The sequence below is a fragment of the Oreochromis niloticus genome, unplaced genomic scaffold, assembly GCF_001858045.2.
Source record: "Oreochromis niloticus isolate F11D_XX unplaced genomic scaffold, O_niloticus_UMD_NMBU tig00002999_pilon, whole genome shotgun sequence".
NCBI classification, from domain to species: Eukaryota; Metazoa; Chordata; class Actinopteri; order Cichliformes; family Cichlidae; genus Oreochromis; species Oreochromis niloticus.
In genome coordinates this window covers 17,818-39,748 of record NW_020327759.1, presented here as the reverse complement: position 1 = coordinate 39,748, position 21,931 = coordinate 17,818, and the positions used below count along the sequence as shown (strand labels likewise).

Below are 21,931 nucleotides of genomic sequence, written 5' to 3'. Positions count from 1 at the left end.
TAGCAGCCTCCTTTGTAACACTCTGCGACCAGCCGTAGCTGTCTGATTTTCACCATGTCCAACCCTACCAGATTGGTGTATGCCTCGGCTATGGCGTCAAGACTTTCCTTTCCGATTTCAGTTCGTGCAAGAGAGTTTCCGCCACCATGCGGACTTTGACGTCGTCCATTTGATGTTGCGAGCAATCAGAAGCCGTTGAATAGATGGAATGAAACGTGGGGTGAGGAGTCTTTTTCTGATGCTGTGAGAATTTTCAGCGTAAAAGTCATCCTCCAAGACTTGCACACACTCGTGTTGTTTCTGGCGGGGGTGATCGGACTTACAGCCGTTGCATTCGTCAGTGAGGTACCTGTTGATTACTAGGTTGACTAGATGATACACCGCGGTTTTCACGGTATCGATGAAAAAAGAAGATGCCCAACCGTCAAGCTCGTCGGCTTGCTGCTGCTGCTTCTCCAAGGGGCGATAGTAACCGGGCGTGTCAGGTACTATTGTGCCCTCGGCCGCAGAACTTTCCTCCTCAGTGTGGCGCAGGCTGTAGAGGCCATACTTCTGGTTTTGAGCTAAAAAAAGGTTTGAAGGATTGAGACGGCGGTGTTCTTTTAAAATAACAGGAGGGGGCGTGATCTGGAAGGGGGTTGATCTTAAAGGTTGTGGGTAGGAGTGGCAACAATTTTCAAAAACCGTAGAGTTGGCCAACGTGTCTCTCTAGCAGTTGCAACTTTGGAAAAGAGCGGTAATTTTCATCTGTTGGACTTGAAATTCTCCATGAAAATGGCATCTTCCAGCCCTTCTGTTCAATCAACCATCAAAGTGGCTGAACCTGGTACATACTTGGTACTTGGTACTATCAGGGATGCTGGGCAATCTTTACTCTCTGAAGAGCCATCCGAGAGCCCTGCATTTGAAGATTGGAGTGAAGACGCACCGTATTCACCAGTATCAGAGTGGAGCCCACCCCCTTCGCCACCACAACTGTGGACTATGGACACTGACAACGAGGAAGATTTTTTGTATTTCGGCGACTCTCCAGACATTGATGAGGTAGACTGGGCATGGCCACCCTTCCAAGGTCCTGAGAGATTACCGGAACCGCTATGGGATAATGATGAGGACTTACCCAATGTACCCGCGTAATCGTTGATAAAATATGCAGTTACAATTCTTTTCTGTAAAAAAGCATTTTATTTTTGTATATAAATAAATGTTGATGTTGTGCTATGGGATTGTATGTTTCAATTTACTTATAATGCGCCAAAATCACTACAACAGACTACTCAAGGCAACGCCGTCCAGAGTAAGGATTTTGTTAGCCAGTGTTTCTAAGATTTTACGCCCCGTTACGATAACCTCAGTTTTATCTGAACTTAGAAGCAGAAAATTAAAGCTCATTATGTGTCTAAGACATCCCGACAGTTTAACCAATAAAAGTGGGTATCATATGCATAGCAGTGAAAATGTACGCTATGTCTTCTAAAGCACGTATAATGTAAACAGAACTGTTCTTTGCACAGAAGCCTGTGGAGCTTCATAATTAACCTCAGTGTGTGAAGAGGCCTCTCCATTTAATAATAGCTGTAATAAAATGTTATGGTCAACGGTGTTAAACGCTGCACTTTGGTCTAGCAGGGAAGATTTCCAACTTTTCAATATGAATGAATGAAGGCTGAAAACTGATTAGATTAATGTCTGATGATCTTTTTTCTGATTCTTCAAGTTTGTAACACCGAACATATTAAGGGATGACATAATAATGATAATAATAATAATAATGGATTGGATTTCATATAGCGCTTTTCAAGGCACCCAAATTGCTTTACAATGCCACTATTCATTCACTCTCACATTCACACACAGGTGGAGGCAAGCTACTGTTGTAGCCACAGCTGCCCTGGGGCAGGCTGATAGAGGCGAGGCTGCCATATCGCGCCATCGGCCCCTCTGGCCATCACCATATAAGGTTCACCATATAAGGTTCACAGGAAGAGTTGAATTAGACACACATTTACTATTTTTCTTTGTACTCTTTCTTTCTTGACATGTTTAATATGATTACTATCAGAGGAGAAAATGAACCTTGTGTAGTTTAAAACTTTTTATTTAATCAAACTGTAATGTTGTTGAACTCTGACGGCCGTGTCTTTTAATCTTGTCAACAAATCCTTAATCACCTAAATGTGGCATTTATCATCTTGTAAAATGTTCCCTCTGCTTCTGTTGCACATCTCCCCAGACACTCTCTGCTTCACCTGCCCTGTGCAGCTGGTCCAACCCCTGCCTCCTCAAACTGGTGTGTTTAAATCTCTTTACCTCTGTTGTGAACTTTACACAAAGTTTGTGGTAACAAAATCAAACTGAAGAGGAGGATCTCGTTTGAAAAACACACACTCAGGAGACAAAATAAAAAACAGTCTGCTCAAAGCAAAAGCAGAGCCCTCACAGTTGGTAGTACAATACACTGTGACGACGTACGTATTAGATACCCTCAGTCCCAAAAGCATAAATATGATAAAAATGGATCACCGAGAATATCCTAAAATGGCAATGAGGGGAGTATTACAGTGAAAAAAGCAGCCAAATTTTCATCTGAAAATGTTGAATTTTAGTATGCTCTGTAGTTTGATACTGTCTTTACAGACAAAGCGGATGTTTAAAGCCTTTGGACGCCCATTTGATGAAATGCACTCATTCTCCTTATCAGCTGGAAACATTAAAGCCGTAAAATGGCTTTTTTGAACGGATAAAACTACTGAACAACATCGATGTTAGTCTGATTCAAAATTTGAATGTACGCGTGTTGAAGGTGCTGGTCTTGCTGAATTATTAAACATACTTTCTTTAATTTTTCGAGCCGCAAAAACCAAAACTTTTAATTTTTCGAGCCGCAAAAACCAAAACTTTTAATTTTCTTCTGCTTGAGTCTCGGCCTCGGGTAGCTCTACTCATCATTGGTGAGTCAGTTGTCTGTTTGTGCTACTTTTTTCAAGGAGCTGTGGATTATTGGTAAAGGGTGACTTTATGTGTTTAGTTACTTAAGTGTAAGTACTGTGGAAAGTTTCACCTTACATACACAGGGCTGACAGTACAGGTTCTGAGGTAACTGTTTACAAAATGTTATAATCTATTCAAAGGTTCTTTGCAATTTTACATTGATAAACATTATCCTTAACATATTTGGCCCCCACTAAGTACTATGACCATCACACTGTCATTTAGAATTGTTTAAATAACTCGTGTCTTAAGTCATTCCATCACACAGAAAATTAAAAAAAACCCACATGGTTCACTTTTATATCACAAAATGTTAGAAATATAAGTCGTTCATAACAACCTGAAAGGCTGGGAGTTTAAAATGCAAACCAATGAACGCTGAAGTAGAAGACTATAATGTCACAGAGCACACGGTGTCTATTATTGTGTAGACATGTATAAATAAGAGCTTAATTTCTTAAGAAATAAACAGGTGGAGTGGTTTTTATCAAAAGTAGTAGTTACATCTATGGCTAAACCATTGTCCCCAAAAACTTTATAAATCTACTGTGTGTAAGGCTGTGTAAGTAAAGCTTGCCCTTCACACCCGCGTGTAACAAACCATTTGTTGGGGTTGTGGATTTGACACCTCAGCATTGTGAAAGTGGGGAAACATGTTTGTGGCTGAGCATAAGATTTCTGCTTACAAGTTACAATCTCAGTTCTAAATGAAATTCAGATGTTTTTTGTTTTTTTAAGTGTGGCTAATGTATTATTTGACTTCTAAGGCACACACACACACACACATACACACACACACACACACACACAAGAACAACAACAACAACACAGAGAAGAAGAAGAGGGGGTGGTTTTACTATGCGTCATAAAAACGCAATCATGCATCTTCCAACTGTATCTTTCTGTTCTGGCTTTAGAATCATTGGTTGTTTACTGATCCGTACTTTGGGAGTCATACTGTTGTGATACTGGGAGAAAAAGGGTGAGGTTCGATAGACTAAACCATTACACACACACACACACACAAAACTTCAAAACCTAGAGAGTGAGTGAGACTGCTAGCTGTGTGGTTCAGCAATAAACTTATCTACAAATGTGTTAGTAAAGAAACCGCAAACTATAAAAGGAATCTGAATTTAAATAGAACAGTAGTATAAGGTGTCTATGGAGCAAATCTCCTTCAACGTTCAAAATGACCAAAGTGAGGACTACAAGCGTTTCTCTCAGTTGGTTGTGTTTAGGGAAAAAGCAGCTAAATACACTGAGACTGCTCCACATTGTTAGTGAGTTAACTCTGGATGTCTGTGGGTTTGTCAAACTTGGAGTGAACAAAAGCAGAAAAACAGTAAAAGATTCAGACGGTGAAAGTCTGGTTTATTTCATGAACACAATGAAACATTTTACAGTCCACAGAGCAAAGTAGCATACATGATAAATAGATACACATATCACAACCTGTGAGAAGTAAAACTCATCGTCTTACCACATGTTATATTCTGTAAGCTTAAAATAAACCATAGAAATTAGAGTTTAGTGTTTTAAAGTCATCTATTAAAAACATTACTGAAGTGACACTTTAACGATGCTTCATATCACAGTGTTTATGATGATAAAACATGTTCTCTCATTAGCAGATGTCTGCGCTGTCACTTGTCATGAAAATGTCCAGAGCCTGGGTTCAGCTTCCTCTTCAATTACCACTGATCATTAATAGGGCCACAAAAGATTTGTTACATTATCCCCATAAACAACATGCTTTTATAGAAATCACTGTGACACAAAATATTTAGATTCTTGTTTCACAATTTGCATGAGCTCAAAATCTTTAGAGTTTCATATTTATAAAGTATCGCAAATAATACAATAATACCATTGTATGAGCTACACTTCTTGTAAAAATGATTGGAAACGCGTTTGAAAAAGCTCCTGCTGTGACCTTCCTTCTGTGAGGGCACACACACACACACACTCACACACACACACACACACACACACACACACACACAGAGAGAGAGAGAGAGAGGGGGAGATCATTAATACAAAGCATTGGAGTCGGTTTTGGATTTTCACTTGTTGTTGGCTTTAATATGAACAGTTACATAAAATTCATTCCAATTTTTTGCCTTTGCTTCAATTAGGATGTTTCTTTAAATCTACAACACCTTCCTTTTCGAAAAGTTTACTGACATAGTAAAGAAGTAGCTAGGGAACTCTGTAAGTATGAGCAACAATAGCTTAAGGACATTATGTCCAATAAAGAGGAATTCATCATCTGCAGTTCGTGAAAAAGCGCAATATTAAAAACAATTCAGCAGACCCTCAGAGTGCGGATACAAACTGTTTTCAGCTGTAGAGGTTAACTTCATGCACTTATCAACATGTAGTTTAGAGGCTTGCATTAGAGTGCTTTGGTGCTTGGGCATCTTTTATTTAGCATGGTTGTACCGTTGTGAATGTAGCTATATAAATAAATACGCTCAAGAGTCTATCGTGTGTTTGACATGCAACTAAAAATTCGAAAATATATTTTTAAATCAGTAACTTTGCAAATTTAGAGGAAATGTTTTCGGACAACATATGTGTCACATTTTAAACAGGGTTTGTATAATCAGCACTGACATACAGACATTTATGTGCTGGGTATAACAGACATGCTTACCGTGTGAAAGGCCCGCCGTTCCTTCATCATGTCTTGGAGCAGAGAAACACGCTGTATTGTTGCTTTTCTCTGTGGTATAAGCAGCGCCCGTAGGTCAGAAACGCTGTGTGCGGGTAGCACAGTCGGCTCCAACGCACATCCAGGCATCCGTCTGAAAGAAAGGTGTCGCTGCAGCTAGCTCTCAGGATAGTCACGCATTTATTTATATTTGCATTCTGGTGCGTTAAACTAGCAGCCTCTGTGTCCCGCTTGGATCATTATTCCGAAAATTCAGATATTTAAATAAAATGGTGAATTGGCTAGTCATGAGGAAAGAATATGTGTTTGTTTGTTTTTAGAAGTATCATAGTTTATTTCTAAAGGAATACATGTTATTTGTGACACTGTTTGAAAACTATTAGCCTCTGTGTGTTTCAGAGCGGTAAAGAAAAGCAAAATGCTCCTAAACTAGTTAAATTAAAAGTAAAATGCTCGTGCTGATGAACGAAAGTGTTATGCTCTCAATGACCGATGTAAAGGGTTAGTGTGGCTGCTTAGGGCATTTTTATATAGGTGTGGGGCTTGGTTTCAGCTGGCCTCTGAGATGTAGAGATAAAGGTGTAAACAAAGGTGATGCCTGTTTGGAGGATGGTCAGTACAAAGTGTAATGGCATGATAAAAGCTATAGTGGCTCCGATGGACCTAGCACAGCCGGACCTCTGCCATAAGATAAAGGAGACTGTTTGTATTGAAAACTATGGCAGTACAATTGAGATGCTCTTGATAAGGATGACCTCTTCTGCTGACTGTAGGGGGTCTAACTATAACCCCCCTCTGTCTAGCTGTTGCAGAATTAAGAATCCCATTTCTAAAGGAATGCATACTGTTTGTGGTATTCTGTTTGAAACTATTAGCCTCTGTGTGTGAATATGTGTTTTTAGAAGGTGGAAAAAACTTTCTGTTAAAAAAACTATTACCCTCTGTGTGTTTCAGAGCCCTAAAGAAAAAGAAAAATACCCCTAAAACTAGTTAAATTAAATGCTGTGTGTGAATATGTGTTTTTAGAAGGTGGAAAAAACTTTCTGTTTGAAACTATTACACCCCTGTGTGTTTCAGAGCCCTAAAGAAAAAGCAAAATACCCCTAAAACTAGTTAAATTAAATGCTGCGTGTGAATATGTGTGTTTTTAGAAGGTGGAAAAACTTTCTGTTTAAAAACTATTAGCCTCTGTGTGTTTCAGAGCCCTAAAGAAAAATACCCCTAAACTAGTTAAATTAAATCATCTATGTCTAAATAACAGAACTCCGAGACCTATACAATCCTTTAAAAAAGAGTTTAATTAAAACACGTAATGGTTTCATTAAATAAAACGCTATTAAACACATGTAAACATATGATCTCTGAACTCGCAAGTTCGTTCACGCGCAAGGTCCGTTCACGCGCAAGGTCCGTTCGCGCGCACATGGACGCGGAGGGGGATACGGGTGGGGGTGTGGGGGGGTGTGGGGGGTAGGGTGGGGGTGTGGGGGGGGGGGGGGGGGGGGGCAAAAAAAGCTATAGGTATATTACTACTTAAATAGCCTAAGATATGATACAGCACCATACCCAGTTTCACTGGCATCACAAAAGTGATGCAGCTGTGCACTTTTTACCTCCCCAAATCCTTTGGGTGTGACACATCTACTAACACTAAACTTGTTAAGAAGAACTAAATCCTCAACCCATTTTTGCCAAGTTTGTGCCATTTCTGCTGGTATTGTCTCATCCCAGCCAAACCTCAGTTTACATAGATGTTGCAGAATTTGTTTTGCAGCCAGAATGACTGGAGCTAAGAAACCCAAAGGGTCGTAAATGGAGCTGACATTGGACAGAATACTACGTCTTGTAAGTGGTTTGTCCTTGTTCACAATACTGAATGTGAAAACATCATGTTCAATATCCCATTGCGCACCGAGAGCTCTTTCTGTGGGTAGCTGATCCCGAATAAGGTCCAGCATCTTTACACCTATGGCTCTATTTTCCTCCGGGATCTGACAGAGGACAGAGCAATCACTACATACCCACTTATTGAGCTTAAATCCCCCCTTGGCACACACCTCAGTAAGCTGCTGAGAAAGTGAGATGGCCTGCTCAACAGACTGAGTAGATTTAAGACAGTCATCTGCATAAAAACTATGCCTGATTGTGTGTATAACCTCCTCTGGGTACAGATGTTGGTTGTCATCAGCAGTCTTTAGTAGTGCATAGGTGGCACAGTTGGGGGAGGATACTGCACCAAAAATGTGGACAAACATTCTATGTTCCACCAGCTGCTTTGTGATGTCACCATTGGGCCACCAGAGAAAACGTAAAAATTTTACGTGTTCCTCAGCTACTCTGACCTGATGAAACATCCCTTTAATGTCTGTCATAAGCGCTATTGGACCCTGCCGAAAGCAAATCAACACACCTATTAAAGTGCTAGTCAAATCTGGGCCTTGTAACAGCTCTTTGTTCGGTGATGTTCCAGCAAATGTTGAAGCACAGTCATACACAACACGCAGTGTTTTCTTGCGGGGGTGGTAGACCCCATGATGAGGTATATACCACACCTTTCCTTCCTCATGCTTCAACTGTTCTTAGAATAGAATAGAATAGAATAATCCTTTAATTGTCCCACAAGGGGAAATTTGGTTGTAACAGCAGCCAAAAAGACACATATACAAACAAACAGTACACAGGACACAGAACAGAAACATACACAATTTTTCTTACATATCTACATTAAGGACAATGGTTACTATAAACAGAGTACTGTACAGTTATTAAATTAAATATAAATAACTACAGATAAGAGGCAAACCAGGTTGTAGTGCGAATCAGTTGATTAACTTATTGCAGTTAAAGCGCTGATGTAAACATCTATGATTGTTGGGAGCAGTTCTGATTGTACAGTCTGACAGCTGCAGGGAGGAAGGACCTGCGGAAACGCTCCTTAGTGCATCAAGGATGCAGCAGTCTGTCACTGAAGGAGCTCTGCAGTTCAGCAACATTTCCATGCATGGGGTGGGAGACTCTGTCCATCAGAGATGTTATTTTGGCCAGAGTCCTTCTAGGGCTGTGCGATATGACCAAAATCTCATATCCCGATATTAAGACATCTATCGTCCGATAACGATATAAATCACAAAAATGTAACATTTTCTGTAAATTCTGTGAATCTCAGGCAGCTAGACTTGCGTGAAGTGTTTCCAGCTGGGCGTCGCGTACCAGTCGAGTGTTTTAACTGATGCATGAAACTATACATTTTTAGACGCAAGTTGTAACGGCCGCCGTTTTCTTTGTGAGTATTTATTACACAGCGTGCTGCGGGGAAAAGCCTGTTCTAACGTTTGAGTCTAAGGTTTATTTTTTTAGCACCTGACGGCTCTTTTTTGCTTCTCATCCGTAAATACTCTGCATCTTTCACGTGATTCAGTTTATTTTGAAAAGTCTCAACAGGATCTTGAGCTTTATTGTGAAAGGTTTATGTGGAAAATAAACAAGCGGACACGAGGTGGTTTTACCGTCGTTGTTGCTAATGACAATGCATAAAAACAAGTGCTTGTCCGTCTGTAGTGTGGTTATATTAAATATAAGCGAAAGAGAGAACTTTAGTAAATTAATATAGCCACTACAGTGACCACCAAAATAATGAAAAAATATTGCCGTAAACAGTTTATTTTGCGACACCACGAAACAAACGATAGCGTAAAATGAAACGATAGACGTTTTTATATCGTCATCCAATATATATCGTTATATCGAACAGCCCTAAGTCCTTCTGTCTCCCACCACCTGCACTGGGTCCAGGGTGCATCCCAGAACAGAGCTGGCCTTCCTGATGAGTTTATCCAACCTCTTCCTCTCAGCTGCCGATAAACCACTGCTCCAACATACAACACTGTAAAAAATGACAGATGCCACCACAGAGTCATAGAAGGTCTTTAAAAGCGCTCCCTGTACTCCAAATGACCTCAGCCGCCTCAGCAGGTAGAGTCTGCTCTGACCCTTCCTGTAAAGAGCATCAGTGTTGTGGCTCCAGTCCAGTTTATTAATCAGGTGAACACCCAGGTACCTACAAGAGTCCACTATCTCAATGTCCACTCCCTGGATGTTCACCGCTGTCAGTGTGGTGGGTCTGCGTCTCCGGAAGTCCACCACCAACTCCTTGGTTTTCCCGGCGTTGATCAGCAGGTGGTTCTGCTGACACCAGTCTACAAAGCCCAGAGTCCACTGTCTGTACTCTGAGTCGTCCTCATCTGTGATGAGGCCGACTATGGCAGAGTTGTCAGAGAACTTCTGCAGGTGGCAGCGTGGGGAGTTGATGGAGAAGTCTGCAGTGTAGAGGGTGAAGAGGAACGGTGCCAGCACAGGTCCCTGTGGGGCCCCCGTACTGCAGACCAGTGTATCAGAGACACAGCCCTGTGACCTCACATACTGTGGGCGTTCTGTGAGGTAGTCCAGTATCCACTGGGACATGTGGTGGTCCACACCCAATAGCTCCAGCTTGTCTCTCAGAAGTCGTGGCTGGATGGTGTTGAAAGCACTGGAGAAATCAAAGAACATGATCCTCACAGTGCTTCCAGGCTTCTCCAGGTGAGTCAGAGCTCGGTGCAGGAGGTAGATGATGGCGTCCTCCACCCCAATGCCAGGCTGGTAAGCAAACTGCAGCGGATCCAATGAAGACCTCACCAGGGGGCGCAGATGGTTTAGAACCAACCTCTCGAGGGTCTTCATCAGATGTGATGTCAGGGCTACCGGCCTGTAGCTGCTGAGGTCCTTGGGATGGGAGGTCTTTGGTACCGGTACCACACAGGAGGTCTTCCACAGCTGTGGTACTTTCCCCAGTGACAGGCTCAGGTTGAACAGATAACCTAGGATGCCACACAGTTCATCTGCGCAGCATCTCAGGAGTCTGGAGCTGACGCCATCTGGACCTGCAGCCTTCTGCACCTTGATCTTGCGAAGCTCGTTCCTCACTTGAAGTGCTGAGATAGAAAGAGTGGATTTGGGGGGAGGGGGGTGTATGTTGGTGTCCACAGAAGCCGGGGGTGGGTGTAATGACTGGGAGCTGGGAGGTGTGAAGCTGAGAGTTGTGAAGTCCTGAGATGAAGGACAGGCAGTCCCTGAAGATGAAGGGGATTGCAGCAGGGGGGACGATGCTGTGGGAGGGGTGGGTGGTTGATCAAACCTATTAAAATATTTATTTAGGTCATTCACCCACCCCGAGTCTCCTGCAGCCTGGGTGGTTGGTTTTTGTCCTGAGATTGTCTTCAGGCTGTTCCAAACCCCTCTGATGTTGTCCTGTTGCAGCTGCTCTTCCATCTTCCTCCTGTAGTTTTCCTTTCCTTGCCTTATCTTCCATTTCAGCTTCTTCTGAACAACTCTTAGCTCCTGTTTGTCTCCAGATCTAAAGACTCTCTTCTTCTCCTTGAGGAGAGCCTTAATTTCAGGATTTATCCATGGCTTGTTGTTAGAAAAACACCGTACCTTTTTGATGGGTACGGTGTTGTCCACACAGAAGTTCATGTAATCTGTAATGCAGTCTGTGATGCTGTTGAGGTCATCCTCCAGGGGGCTGCAGAGGTTGTCCCACACAGTAGAACGGAAACAGTCCCTCAGGGCCTCTTCAGTCTCTGCCGACCATTTCCTTACTGTGCGCTTCATTACTGGTTCTCTGTGTACTAGAGGTTTATACACAGGCTGGAGATGAACCAGGTTGTGATCTGTGCCCCCCCAGGGGAGGGAGAGGTGATGAGCTGTATGCCTCCTTGGTATTGGCATACAATAAGTCCAATGTTTTATTGTCTCTGGTGTGGCAGGTGACGTACTGGGTGAAGGTGGAGAGAGTGGAGGACAGGGAGATGTGATTAAAGTCCCCAGAGATCAGGAAAAGGGCCTGAGGGTGCTGTGTTTGGAGTCTGCTGGTTACAGTGTGCAGGACCTCACAGGCTGCTGCAGCGCTAGCAGAGGGCGGGACATACACAGCTATCATAATCACGTGTGTAAACTCTCGCGGTAGATAGTACGGTCTCATGCTAACCGCTAGCAGCTCAATGTCCTTATAGCATAGCGTCTCTTTGATAGATAAATGCCCAGAGTTACACCATCTATTGTTCACAAACACAGCCAGACCCCCTCCTCTCTTCTTACCACTCTCTGTTGTTCTGTCGGCCCGGATCAGATGAACACCATCCATGTTTACGTCTGAGTCTGGAGTTAGTGCAGTTAGCCACGACTCTGAAGCACATCAGGCTGCACTCCCTGTAGCTCCTCTGATGTCGGGTAAGAGCTGCCAGTTCGTCTACTTTATTGTGAGATCTCACATTCCCTATAATAATAGATGGAATCGTTGGCTGGTACCTCCTAACTTTACTGCGACGCCCGATCCCGGCCCGAGTACCGCGTCTCTTCCTCCTCACCTCGCGGGGATGTTAGCTTGCTCGGCGGTAGGCAGGGCAGCGGAGGCTCCGAGGGCTAACAGCTGATCCCTGCTGTAAACAATGGGAGGTCGGAACTCCACGTGCTCTCCGGACAAAGACGCCTTAAAAAATGTAATAAAGAACACGATTGTCCATAGAATTCTGAGCTCCATTGTGGAGGACAGCAGTCCACAATAGAAAAACAAAAACAATAAACACAAAACAACAGAAAAACATATATTAAAGAGAAAAAGGACTCGGTCAGGTCGGAGCTGCTGATACTGGCTGCCAGCTCAGAGCGGCGCCGGAAGTGTGGTATGATTTCTGAATGTCCCTCCATACTAATATTGTGCATGAATTCTTTGTATTCTTCAAAGAATAACTGATCCTTCTCAGACCGTTTTAGCAGATATCGTGCCCTCTGCTGAGCCACCTGCTTGTTGTTTGACATTCTTACTTCAGGTTTACGAAAGGGTAATTTCAAGTAATAATGACCATCTTTAAGTACAGCTGACCCTGACATTATGTTCATGAACTGTTTATCTTCTACAGACATTTCTGCACACTCATTACACTGGTTCTCCACAAAATCTTGATTATACTGTTTAACCAGCATTTCTTCTGAACTACTTATAGCTGGACAAAACTAGCATCATGCTCATCCTTTTCACTACCCTGATTGAGTGGCCCATTGACAACCCAACCAAGACGAGTTAGCACAGCATAGGGTCCATTACCCTCACTGTTAATGATTCTCCAAGGTTCCTGCGCTTTGGGAGAATTCACACCAATAAGCAGCCCAAACAGCATTTATCGGCGTCAACTCAACATCTTTTAAGTAAGGCCATTTTCTTAAGTCTTCTTCTTTAGGGATATTTTCTTTAGTGACAGGAATAGACTTTTGAGTATACACGTCAGGCAACCTCAAATACTCATTCTGTTTTAAAGCAGCTACTTCCATACCAAAAAGTCTATAGCTACTTACTGGCCTTTCCTGACCCATAGTCTTTAACATGATTTCCACTTTCTTTCAGATGCATTTAACTGCATCATCAACGCCTCGGTGCAAAAAGTTGCAGCGCTGCCAGGATCAAGAAAGGCGTACGTCTCCACAACCTTCATCCCATTTTCCAACTTCACTTTTACTGGAACAACTGACAAGGCACATTCATTAGACCCGGCCCCAGTATGGCTACCAAAGTTCAAAGAAACAAGAGCATTTGAGACTGATGATTCTTTACAGTCAGCTTTAGCTGCTTGCCACTGCCATTCTTTTGAGTCTATGTGGAGAACAGTAGGGTGATTTTTATTACAGGTGTGGCACGTCAAACGATGTGGACAAGTTTTACTCATGTTGCCTCTCTGTAAGCAACCAAAGCATAAACCTTTACTCTTAAGGAATGTCACCTTTTCTTTGTTGGCTTTTAGTTTGAATGAGTCACATACGTCCAAAAAATGATTTTGGTTACAAAACAAGCACCGAGTTTGATCTAACCCTTTATCTTCATGGCTTATTTGAATCCGTTCCAGTTTGTGTTTGTCATTGTTCTGTTCTGAAACTACAGCAACAGAAGTAGCAAAGCTACTGCTTTTAGTTTTAAACTGAGCCTTTGAAGGTTTTGAAGCCATCTTTTCTTTTGTGTTTTGACTCTCTCCAAAAACAGGATCTAATGCAGCTCTTGTTTGCTTTTCAAGAAAATCAAGAAGATCTTTAAATCTTGCTCTGCGATTGCACTTTTCTGTTATATCAACGACTATTATTCACCATTTATCACGAAGTGTAAAAGGCAACTTTGAAACAAGAATCCTCATATTGGTTGAATTTTCCAGCTCATCAAGAAACCCGGCTTCATCCATTGTGTTGAAGCAGCTTCTTAAAAAGAATGTGTAAGCTCGTAATGCTGACGCATCATCAGACTTTAAAACTGACCAGTTAAGAGCCTTGTCTATAAATGCAGATGTTATCTTTGCTTTGTTACCAAAGTTCCACTCGAGCTGCTTTTTTGCGTCAACATAAGCTGGTGGTGGTCAGAGGGCCCGGTGGCGCCAGTGTCCGGCAGCTTCGCCTCTGTCAGTGCGCCCCAGGGTGGCTGTGGCTACAACGTAGCTTGCTATCACCAGTGTATGAATATGTGTGTGAATGGGTGAATGACTGGATATGTAAAGCGCTTTGGGGTCCTTAGGGACCATAAAAGCGCTATATAAATACAGGCCATTTACCATTTACCATAAGCTGTCTGTGGACTCATGTGCATGCAACTTCTCACTAAAATTCTGGGCTGTCCTCTAGTAAACTGTTCTAAATAATAAAGCCTATCCTGTATATTATCAGTCTTAGTTTCCATTCCTTGCTCAAACGCCTTAAGAAAGGATCTAAAATGCAAAGGATCACCACCAAAAACAGGAATTTCTATAGCTGGAAGTAGTGACAACCTCTGTTGTTTTACAAGCATCTCAGTAATCTCATTTTGCTTTCTCATAATCTCTGTTAGGGCACTGCTGTGGACATCAACCTGCGAAGAGATTGGCCTTGGGCTTTCCCCTTCTGGTTTAACCTTAGCAGGTGCATGTGTCTCTAGGGGCATTGGCAAAGGTGAATGAACTAGAGGGGCTTTCTTTGTTCTTGGAGCCTTTTGAGCTGTAGCAGCAGGTATGAACTCAGTAGATGTTCCAGAAGGAGCTGTAATCCTGCCTTCTGATTCAACCTCAGCCCAGGATGCAAGGCTCTGCCGATCCTGAGCAAAGGTGAAAATTTGCATTTTTGCATCTGCCATAACCAACTTAGTTCTTAGAGCCAATGCTTCTTTTCTTGCTTTTAATTGAACTTCTTCCAGTTCGAGCGCATGTTTTTCTTGCAGTGCGTCCATCTCCGCTTTCAAAGCGACTCTTTCCAACTCAGCTTCCATCAGCGCCATTGCAGCTGCACAGGAGCTTTTACTCCTCAGACTTAAGGCTGCAGTAATATTACTGGGCGCTTTACTAGAGCCCTTGCTGACAGGTTTAGCAACTTGTTCAGAAATCATGTCGCTCGTTTCTTGCGCTACTTGTGAGACACTATCATGCGGCGCAATGTCACTGTCATGAGATGCTACCTTTGATTCAACATTAGAGGCTGCAACTTCATCCTTTTGTGGATCAGGGTCTGCATTTATCCAAGTGTCAATTTCATGCAGAAAGTCTTTAAAACTGATCAGCTTAGGTTCATACCAGTTGCTGTGATCGGTTTCCTTTTCATCATCATTCAGCAATTTTTGAACTGAAGTCTGTAAGTCCATAAACTCTCCCAAATAATCATTAAATGTTTTCATGTGTTCATCTATGGAGGCTTTTGATTCTCCAGCATCAATGAGAGCATTAATGTCATTTTGGTTTTTTGTTAGAACGCCAAGCTTCGCTCTGCGTTTTTTAATTAAATTAAAAAGCTCTCTTTCTTGTTCCTCCATTTTAACCAGAAAATTCGTTTCACAAGGTCCAAAAGATGATTGTTTAATACAAATGTTTCATGTTGCAGCGCAGCGTCTCGGCTCATCCAAACAAAGTTTCGGATTTACTCACGAACTCTGCGTCATTTTTTCAGTCCATTCTGCGAAGATCCAATCTTCCAAGTCCAGTCTTGCAAGTTTTCCCAGCTTCCAAGTTGACATCCAAGCGAGTCAAATGATTTTTCGAATTAAATGTCACGGCCTTTTATGTTCCAAACACCAAAAAAGTCCAAGAAAAGGCCGTGGGTGGCAACGGGAGGTTTGTTTTGGGAACGCACTTCTGACTCCATTGTTTAAAAATCATATGGCATTTATTTCGTGGAAAATTATAAACAAAAGTCAGCCAAATAACTTCTTACAACTTAAAATTAAGCAAAAGTGAACTTAATTTGCTTTAACAACTTCAAAAGTGGTCAAAAAATCATTTTCTAACCCTCCCGTCCTCCCATCTGACATTTGGCAAACAAAAAACATCTTTACCACACTCCTCCAGGGTGCTCTTAATCCATTGATTAATGGGAGGGCCCATAAGCTAATAAACCAATCACTTTCCAAAAACTTTTCCAACAATTAATTACAAATTTACATAACAAAACTAGGTCAGTATATTCTTACAACCTTAAAGAAAAAACTAAAATGAATACAAATTGCATTTTATAAACATTCAACAAAAATGGCCACAACAGGGCCCTAGTTGTTGTTTTGCTGTGAAACTGTTGTGAAACTGTTACTGTTGAAACTAAAGTCACAGTGTACTGAAATTTCTGTGTATTCTGATTAATCGCACTCGTGTCCAGCTCCTCCCCGAACCTAGAGTGAGGTGTACTTACCCAGGAGTGGGTTACATATTATATATATTAGAGATGGACCGATCCGATATTACGTATCGGTATCGGCGAGAAATAAAAAATGTAATCCGATCCATTAAATGTCAAAAAAGCACCTCACGGCGTAACTCGGCTCATAACCGTAGCACGTCGGAGCAGTATGCATCACGTGATAGAGCGGCTGTGTGCATTTGTAGCCTCGCTACCAAACCAGCATTTCATCTCCAAGAAAGTTATCCCAGAGAGAAGTAAAGCAAGTGTGTAAGTTCATCTGTGAATGTTTGTAAAGCATTCCCACGTTAAGCTTAACAACCGATATATGGAGCGACTGCCTCTTTCTCTCTCTCCTGCTGCTACTTCATGAAACTGATTAATGATCAGCTGATCGGCTTTTCTGTTGCGAGTCCGTCTCTCTTCTTTGTTTTTGGCCCACTTTGCACCAGAAAGAGGAAACCAGCGGCTGAACAACAGCAGCACGTTTAAGCTTGATAAGCTGTTGTTAGAATTTATTTAATATTACTTTCTACACCAGGATCCTTTTCTATGTAGCTGACGGCTGGTAACTGTGCAGGGGCGGATCTAGCAAAGTTTAGCCAGGGGGGCCGATAGGGCATGAACAGGGAAAAGGGGGCACAAAGACATACAGTTAAGCCCATAATTATTCATACCCCTGCCAAATTTTGACTTAAAGTTACTTTTATTCAACTAGCAAGTTATTTTTTGACTGGAAATGACACAGGCGTCTCCCAAAAGATAATAAGATGATGTACAAGACGCATCATTGTGGAAAAAAAATATTTCTCAGCTTTTATTTACATTTGAGCAAAAAGTATCATGTCCAGAATTATTCATACCCTTTACAAACTGTCACAGTCTCTGGGAAAATCCAAAGTTCCATACCATTCCAAATAGTCAAAGCTGTTCTAAAGCATCCTAATTACCCTGATTAATTGGAAATAGCTGTTTTAATCAACTCAACAGGTGAAAAACAGCAGCTCTCTGCAGGTGGTCTGTGGACATTCATGGCTAAGACAAAGGAACTCAGTGAGGACCTGCAGCTGTGCATTGTGGCTGCTCACAAGTGAGGAATGGGCTACAAGGCCATATCCAAATGTTTTCAAGTTCCAGTGGCTACAGTGCAAAGTATTATTAAAAAATACAAGATGTTCCGCACTGTGGAAAATCTCAGAGGACGTTGTCGGAAGCCAAAAGTGAAACCTGTGTTGGCCAGGAGAATAGTGAGAGAGGTGAAAAAGAATCCAAGGATCACCACCAAGGCCATTCTGGTGAATCTGGGCTCTGCTGGTAGCAATGTCTCAAGGCAGACAGTCCAACGGACACTGTTGGGTTCCACGGATGCAGACCAAGGAAAACGCCACTTCTCCAGATAAGGCACACAAAAGCTCGTTTGGCCTTTGCAAATGCTCATCTGGACAAAGAAGAAGATTTCTGGTCTTCAGTGTTATGGTCAGATGAAACAAAAATTGAATTATTTGGTCACAATGATGTTGCCTTCATTTGGCATAAAAATGGAGAAGCCTTCAACCCAAAGAACACCATCCCCACTGTCAAACATGGTGGTGGGAACCTAATGCTGTGGGGGTGTTTTTTAGCCAATGGACCAGGGAACCTAATCACAGTAAACAGCACCATGAAAAAAGAGCAATACATGAAGATTCTCAACAACAACATCAGGCAGTCTGCAGAAAAACTTGGCCTTGGGAACCAGTGGACATTTTAGCACGACAATGACCCAAAGCATATAGCAAACGTGGTGAAGAAATGGTTAGTAGACAACAACATTAACGTTTTGCAGTGGCCTAGCCAGAGTCCTGACTTGAATCCAATTGAGAATCTGTGGAGGGAGCTAAAGATCAGGGTGATGGCAAGAAGACCCTCCAACCTGAAAGATTTGGAGCTCATTGCTAAAGATGAATGGGCAAAAATGCCTGTGGAGACATGCAAAAAGCGGGTCTGCAATTATAGGAAGCGTTTGATTGCTGTAATAGCCAATAAAGGCTTTTCTATTGATTATTGAGAAGGGTATGAATAATTCTGGACATGATACTTTTTGCTAAAATATAAATAAAACCTGAGAAATATTTTTTTCCACAATGATGCCTCTTGTACATCGTCTTATTATCTTTTGGGAGACACCTGTGTCATTTCTGCTCAAAAAAGAACTTGCTTGTTGAACAAAAGTAACTTTAAGTCAAAATTTGTCAGGGGTATGAATAATTATGGGCTTAACTGTACTTTTCTTTCTTATTCTCATTTAAAATGTCTAGCTTTTAATAAATAATTATCTGAATCTTACACCCAAAGTTTTAATCTGATGTAAAATATATAGAAGTCCATTACTGTATATAGTAACTGTTAAGTCTAATATACCCTAGTAAGCTATAGTACTTTTTCCTTTGGGAAGGTACCATCTGTGCAGTCTGCAATTCTGTTGAAGAAAGATGTTGAATCTATTTAATTATTCTTGAAAAATAATTGATTTCTGTGCATTTTCTTTTCACACTGCATCAAATTAAAGTTGATTACGTCGATTAAGCATCATGAGGTGGAGGGTGGGGGGTGGTTCCCTATTTATTTTTGCTGGGAGTTTGAAACCCTATTAGTTAGGTTGCTTAATATTTCTGCTAAGTACTTTTTAAAATACCAGAATAGGGAGGATGGAGCAGGTTTAAGTTTATTAGATTGATCAGTGTTGCTGAACTATGAAATATTTCGGGTGCAGTGTATTTTTTACATACAGGTATAACAGAATAGCTTTAGTGTTGCTGTTTATTTAAACTTGAGTATGAACTTATACAAAATGCAGCAAGATATTAAAAAACAGTTTCATTGATTAAAAAACACACTATATCGGATTCATATCGGTATCGGCAGATATCCAAATTTATGATATCGGTATCGGTATCGGACATAAAAAAGTGGTATCGTGCCATCTCTAATATATATATATATAGATGGATGGATGGATGGATAGATAGATAGATAGATAATACCTCAAACTCTCTTTTTGTTGCAAGTTAATTTTATGATTTGATCATTAAATAATAATGGATTGCATTTATATAGCACTTTTCGGGACCCCTCAAAGCACTTTACAATACCACTATTCATTCACTCTCACATTCACTCACTGGTGGAGGCAGCTACTGTTGTAGCCACAGCTGCCCTGGGGCAGACTGACAGAGGCGAGGCTGCCATATCGCGCCATCAGCCCCTCTGGCCAACACCAGTAGGCGGTAGGTGAAGTGTCTTGCCCAAGGACACAACGACCGAGACTGTCCGAGCCGGGGCTCGAACCGGCAACCTTACGATTACAAGACGAACACCCAAGTCTTGAGCCACGATCGCCCCTAAATTAGTCCGAAGTTATTCCAACACATGGAGCTTTTTTCTAAATTCTGTGGAGATACAGGGATGAAGACAGGTATAGAAAGTTTAAAAAAGAATAGACTAGAATGCCTTTTAATGTCACTATACACATGTACAATGAGAATAATAGCAACTCCTGTGGGGGAGAAGGTACGTAGTTCTTTGGCGCTATATACATATTCAAGAAAAAAAGGGATTTTATATATACAGTGTGGGTTATGCTCGTATTAAATAATTCGAAAGTTTAGAAAATATAGCTGAGCAAGTTTGATCCTGACACACGCTCAGTCATATAAGGTGTGGTTATTGAAGCTGCCTCTCGTTGCATAAACTTTCAGCCGCACCTCATAGCTTAGCCTGTTGTGCATTAACAGGCGCTGAGAATTAGAATTGATTGTTTTGTGCATTGAAGTCAACAAACAACTGCAATCATTTTTCTGGAGGCTTAGGAGGTGGTTGAGTCTTCACTGAGGAATGCCACATATCCGTCAAACAGAAGGGACACGTCACTGGCAGCTACGACACCATGAAACCTGTCCTATCTGACCTTTAATCAGCTATTTCTGTCATTAGGTGTTTCTAAAGTATGATTGAGACATAATGGTTTAATACTGATGATCTGTCAACAACATCTTCTAAAAAAAAAGTCCTCAGATCTTCAACTGGTGGAGTCCTGTACTGCAGGCGTGTCCAGACGTTTTATCAGCAAAAGTTTCTGTAATCACTGGTGGGAGATGCTGCTGCTTCCAAGATGTCAACGTTTCATTACAAGTAAGAGTCCCGGGTTGCACTTTGTTTTATGGCACATTATCAGATATGATGAGCTGTATCATATCTGATAAAAACATTTTCTTTATTAAACTGTAAACACAGTGACACTCTGATCTGACACCGCACTGAATATGGTGCCATTATTAACCTCATATATGTGTTTTAAATTCAAAACAGACAGTTATTACAAGACAATAATTTTAATGGATCTTTATCTAGCATAGTTTTATTTTATTACAGGGTGATTTGTTGCTCATTTGAGGAAACCTCTTTGTTAAAGTCTAAAATTCCTTTTTGCTAAAGCATATGTGGTGGGGTGTGGTCTGCGGTGCCGTGCGCACGCACCTGGACGGCATCCGCAATCACGCCAGCCGTGTTAAAACGGGGACTCAGGGGTTGGTCGTTGTTGTGGTGGTGTGACAAAGGTCAATAAAGATAGCTCAGAACACAGATCTGTGGTATCGTCGTGCCTTAATTCCACCACAGCATATATCTCTGTCTCTCTTCCACAGCATATCTTCTATCCTGTCTTCCCCTACTCACCCAAACCTGTCGTGGCAGATGGCCCCGCCCCTCCCTGAGCTCTCTGCATTTAATCATTAGTTATTTCTTCCCACTGTTGCCAAAGCAATTGGTCATAGTGAGACATGATTGTTAAGGTTTTTTACTATATACATAAAATTGAACTGAATTGAAATCTAGCCACCATGGATTATATGATTGCATGCAACTGTCCAATTAGCACAGTGGTTCCCAGACTTGTTTTGCTAGGTCCCCGTTTGTTTTTCAAGAAAGTCTTGGTGCCCCCCCCCCCCCCCCCCCCCCCCACACACACACACATATCACATCCTCCAACCACACACACCCATATTTTGTTTTCAAACTCAAATCTTTTAAACAGATAAAAGTAAACTGCAATAAATTACAATAAAATAAAATACCGCTTTTACATAACAGAAGAACAAACCATTTGTTAAAAGAAAATTGTACATAATGTGATCAGCTACATGAAATGTGCTCTTTTTTGGATCACTAAGCAAACCACATGTCTGCGTGACTTTTCACCTAATAACTCTTGTGATGATGAACTTATTCAGCTACTAACCGCTTCCTGTTTTCAGAGAACATTCAGATGTAGAAAAGGGAAAAACCCACTGCTCTGAGTGACGCTGTTATATTTGTACACACACACACACACACACACACACACAGACACACACACAGACACACAGACAAGTATAAATAAAGCACGCAGACAGTGATGAGATGCAGGTCTTGCGTCCATGACTGCCCTCGCGAGTGAAAGACAGCTGCAGTGTTTGTGTTTTCTAACTCAGGTGTCTTAGCTGAAGAACTGCGGGGTGATTTTTAGAAATCCCCTGTCACCAT

The 21,931-nt window shown here is 41.7% G+C and overlaps 1 pseudogene; it reads right to left on the bottom strand.

Annotated features, from left to right (window-relative positions):
• Window positions 1-323: 323 nt before the first annotated feature.
• LOC112845090 (probable serine/threonine-protein kinase clkA) overlaps window positions 324-21,931 on the bottom strand; it is a 31,873-nt pseudogene continuing 10,265 nt past the window's right edge.